This window comes from Panulirus ornatus, chromosome 3 (assembly GCF_036320965.1).
Source record: "Panulirus ornatus isolate Po-2019 chromosome 3, ASM3632096v1, whole genome shotgun sequence".
In the NCBI taxonomy this organism is placed as follows: Eukaryota; Metazoa; Arthropoda; class Malacostraca; order Decapoda; family Palinuridae; genus Panulirus; species Panulirus ornatus.
In genome coordinates, this window is record NC_092226.1 from 47,584,654 (window position 1) to 47,589,826 (window position 5,173).

The 5,173-nt window shown below is 42.6% G+C and overlaps 1 pseudogene; it reads right to left on the reverse strand.

Annotated features, from left to right (window-relative positions):
- Positions 1-1,427: 1,427 nt before the first annotated feature.
- LOC139759498 (protein FAM200B-like) lies at positions 1,428-3,208 on the reverse strand (annotated as a pseudogene).
- Between the last annotated feature and the right edge of the window lie 1,965 nt (positions 3,209-5,173).

Genomic DNA, 5,173 nt, shown 5'->3' on the forward strand with positions numbered 1-5,173 from the left:
AAAGCTTTTACTACCTCTTCTCTTTTTCCCAAATCATTCACCTTTATTCTCTCACTTTGCACTCCACCTCGACCAAAACACCCAATATCTGCCACTCTATCGTCTAACACATTCAACAAACCATCTCTTCCTCACATCACCACTATTTGTTATCACCTCCTCATTAGCCCCCTTCACATATGTTCCCATTTGTTTCCTTGTGTTACGCTATATATATACCTTCTTCCAAAACGTCTTTTTACTCTCCCTAAAATTTAATGATACTCTCTCACCCCAACTTCCATTTGCCCTCTTTTTCACCTCTTGTACCTTTCTCTAGAACTCCATCCTCTTTCTTTTATACATCTCCCAGTCATTTGCACTGTTTCCCTGCAAATCTCGTCCAAATGCCTCTCTCTTCTCTTTCACTAATGATTTTACTTCTTCATCCCACCACTCACTACCCTTTCTAATCTGCCCACCTACCACGCTTCTCATGCCACAAGCATCTTTTGCTCAAGCCATTACTTCTTTCCTAAATACATCCCATTCCTCACCCACTCCCTTTACGTCCTTTGCTCTCACCTTTTTTCCATTCTGCACTCAGTCTCTCCTGGTCCTTCCTCACACACAAGTCTCCTTCCCAAGCTCACTTACTCTCACCACTCTCTTCACCCCAACGTTCTCTCTTCTTTTCTGAAAACCTCTACAAATCTTCACTTTCACCTCCACAAGATAATGATCAGACATCCCTCCAGTTGCAGCTCTCAGCAAGTTATATGAAGCACATTAACATCCATCAACCTTATGTGTCAGTCTTATTCATATGTCGGTCTTTTCTATGTTACTCTTATTCACATGTCAACACTTCGACATGCCCAAGATGTTAATCTCAATTTAGATAACACCTTATTAAGACTTAACCGTGAGTCGTGAGTTTTTATATTCTTCTTATTCATTACTGTCTATATTTCGTATATTATCCCGACGGATTATAACAATATATGTTTTTTGCAGCTAAGGACCACATATCCTCTCATAATTGAACCTCACCGTCTTTACTCAGTGCCCTCGTAAATCCCTTAGTGGCCGGAATAAGCGGTATTAAAACCCCCTTGCTTCTCTTTATCATGAAAGATTAAGGTTCCAGCTTCTTAGTTATTTAGATAAGCGGACAATGAATATCCTTCTTTAAATTTCCTCTGCCTCCTTAGTGAAAAACTTTTACTCTCCTTGACATCGTCCCTCGAGGAGCCCGTCTCGGCCTCTCCTTTGCCTTCCCCTGTGAGGGGCTGGGTGAGTATCAGGTGGAGGGATAATAGGAGACAGGAGCATGTATACCTACCCAGTGATGTAAGTGTTTGTCTTGATATATCACATTCACAGGATCCACAGTGACGAGCAGTTAGGGAGTTCTCAGGAGCCAGCAGTTAAGGTAGTCACAGGATCTACAGGAGCCAGCAGTTAGGGTATTCACAGGATCTACAGGAACCAGCAGTTAGAAGTTCATAGGGTCTACAAGGACCAGTAGTTGGGGAGTTCACACGATCCACAGGGACCTGCAGAGAAATGGTTCCCAGAAGTTTTAAAATCACTACCTCTTCTTCATATAACTTGCCTCGTTATGAACCCTTACCTTGTTTTATTCCAGAATACTGTTAGCAGTCGGTTATATTCTTATGTTAGGTGAAACGGCACGAGCAACTGAGGCCATAATCAAGGCCATCCCACTAACGCTATATATATATATATATATATATATATATATATATATATATATATATATATATATATATATATATATATATATATATCATAATTGTAATATATAAAGATGATATTCTTAATATTCTGAGCGCGTTCATGGAACTAAAAAGCTACAAATTCCTAGGGAAGATAAATCACGAAAGAAAAGCTGTGAGAGTTTATCAAACACATCTCTCAAACTTGTTGCAAAACCGTTTGTACATCGGCCATTTAATATGTGGTGGATGTTGCTGCATATTATCAACCAGCATCTCAAAACTTGGTTTTGTCACAGTCAAAGCGTGTCGTAGGTCGTGCTCCACCTCCAATCTGGTCAGGTATTTTGATCTGATGTGGAGAAGGTGAGAGAAAGCAGCCTTACAGGAATAGGTGGAGCAAATGGTAAGACGTGACGAAACACTGGGTCTCATAAGTTTAGGTGGCTGAGTAGAACACTGTGAGGTTTTCAACTTTAAATACGTAACATTAATCTTGGCGCCTGAATCTATCTGAAGATTCAGAAGCTATGTCTGAGCAGCAGCATCTTGATCAGATGTAGATGTCACTGGAGCAGTGAATGGGTCTTTCAGTAACCGAGATGTTTGGCCAGGATTTCTGGGAAGTACACATTAAATTCCTTCTCTAAGGCCTCCAGATCTTCTGACACGGTTTCCAGTATTGTGAAGTTACTCAGGCCAATTTTATATCTCCAGTTTTCCATCTTACAAATGAAGGCTTTGATTTTATCCACAAATTCTATAATCAAGCTTGCCTTTTAGTTGTAATTTCAAGTTTACTGTGTTCACTTGTTCATATATGTCCACAAGGTAGGCTAGCGTATTTCCTAGCCATCCCAAGACCATTCTGAGAGCAAACCCGATTTGTTCTCGACCCAGAGAAATAGTTTGATCTCTTTTCTGAGCGTAAATACACGACAGACAACATTGCCTTTAGACAGCCATCGAACTGCAGTGTGGAAGTGAAGGGCTGAGGAAGTGAGGCCAAATCGCGAGAGCGCTTCCTTTCACGAAGTTCACTGCCTTCATAATGGTATCCAGGACTATCCAGTGATAAGACCATTCATATGACAGAGGCTCCCTAATTGCTGGCCCCTATGGAACTTGTGGACTCCCTAACTGCTGATCCCTGTGAATCCTGTGGACTCTGATGGTTAGAGAGTTCACATGACCCAGCAGTTAAGAGTCCTCAGGACCCACCGGTAGTTAAGAAGTCCTCAAGGTCCTCAGGGACCGGCAGTTAGGAAGTCTCTGTCATACAAATGGTCTTATCACTGGGTGGCTGGTGGTGAGTCATCTTGATGTTGATCTCCCCAACACTCACGTGTCAAAGTCTGACTTTATGTTAATCATCAAAACCTCTCGGTATGGTGATCTGGCCTTTGATCTTAACCCTTAAGGAGCCAAATTAGAGGTTACTCCATCATACCCAGGGGACGTACCTTCGTGCTCAGAAGCCCGTCCATGCCACGTTGTAAGTGACAGTGTTTAACCAAGTGGCTGACCAAGGGATAAATGATGATACTTGATAAATACAGATATATATACGAGTTCATCCCATTTGAGGCATTTCCTTGCAGACATACCAGTCACCAGACGGCATAAACACTTCTGGTGTCAATTTACGCACATTTTATTGCATATAGACAATAGACAAAATAGGTTCTATATATAGTAACGGACATGGCGCGGGCAGGCCATGCACAAGATCATGACCATCTTGGGTAAAAAGAAAAAGAGTCAGAGAAAATAAATGATGAAGTCCATCACGGCTCTGCAGGTGTGGATTACTGTACATGAAAGAGACAGATGGTACATCACTTCACTACAGTTTGTGATGAAGCTGATCACCACTGACTTGATCATTTTGGAAAACTTGAAAAAAAAAAAGATAGGAAACAAAAATGCTTGACGTATTCCTGAGTGAAGGAATCAACAGATCACGCGCCACTGGAGTCACTCACCTCACATGATAAGGTCAAACGTTATCCCTGACAGTATAAGTGGCGGGTCCCCAGATCTGAGAATTGTAAGGAAAAATCCTTCGTCAGTGAGGCTACAAATAAAATATAGTTCTTAAAACGTTAAACCAAGACTGAAAGAGTCGGAGGAGGAGCTTTTGGCAAAATGTTAAAAGAATCAAAGATGAGCTCACCCATGTCGCCTCCCCCTGTTCCTCCGTACTAATGTTTGTTTCTCCATCTATTTTTTTTTTTTTTTCAGCAAAAGATTGTGGCGGTCAAGTGTCCCCTGTGTAAGTTAGATCACATATGGCCTACACTGGTGGCCTCCTCTAGTGCTTTAGTATGAGAAAAGCTTCAGTATAACAGATGACTCTATGAGCTTCCGTCGTCTACACACGGTAAACAGGGACATTTCAAACTACTCTTTTCGTCTTCAGGAGGGAGTTATCTGTGGGTGAAGAGGATAGTCTTGTACCTAAGATTCTTGTCGACCATGGCTGGTGGAGGCAGCGCTCTTATCTCGCGTGGTGTAGTCCATACAAGAGATGCCGCAGCCTGATACTGGAGCAACAATCACCAGGGGAAATTGAACTCCGGCTTTCAGATCTTGATCGCAAGTGGATACAAGAACCAGTTTTCAATGGCAACTATTTCCAGTGTCTGACTTCAAGTCATAATTGATTACGATATCTTACAGTGGATCATAATTACGTGTATGGTGAAGGTATCACTCACAGCTGCATATACGGTTAAACTTTCAATCATTATTATCTCTATGGTCGAGATTTCAATCATAATTGCTCATGTTATGGTCGATATGAAAGTAGGAGTGACTAGTATTAACATGGGGCATTCATCATCATCATCATCATCATCATCATCTCTTAAGGGAAGACAGGATGGGGTTGGCTGGGTGGGGGTCTTGAGGAGTCAGGATGGGGATGGCTGGGTGGGGAGATAGAGGTGTCAGGATGGGCATGGCTGGGTAGCGGGGTCAGAGGAGTGTTGCCGGGCAAGTAGAGGTTCATTTGACTGATTGGTTACTCTCATCTGCTGTGGGTGGTTTGGTGATGTCACATCTCCTCCTCTACAAACAGTTGCATGAATCAACATGGTACCCTGTCACCCCACCCAGGCTGGGAACCAGTGAATATCCGGATCCACCGCTCCACAAGAAGGATGCCGCCTCGTGCAGCCGTAGGACACGGGGATAGGAGGCGAAACATTTCTTGCCTCATTCAAGGATTAAATACTGAGTAGAAAACGGCAGCAACTGGTTCATTAAGAACTGACAAAGGAACAGACTTAAGCAACTCCATTTTTCTCTCCAGTGATGAAGGTATGGCTACTTCTTTTCCTTTGTCCTTATATAAAGGAGGGCTGGGTTGCACCCAGACTGAGTTCTGTCAAAGACGATTCGCTATGGCTCTCTCCTGATCAAACACTCCTGGCATCGTTTACTAGCAG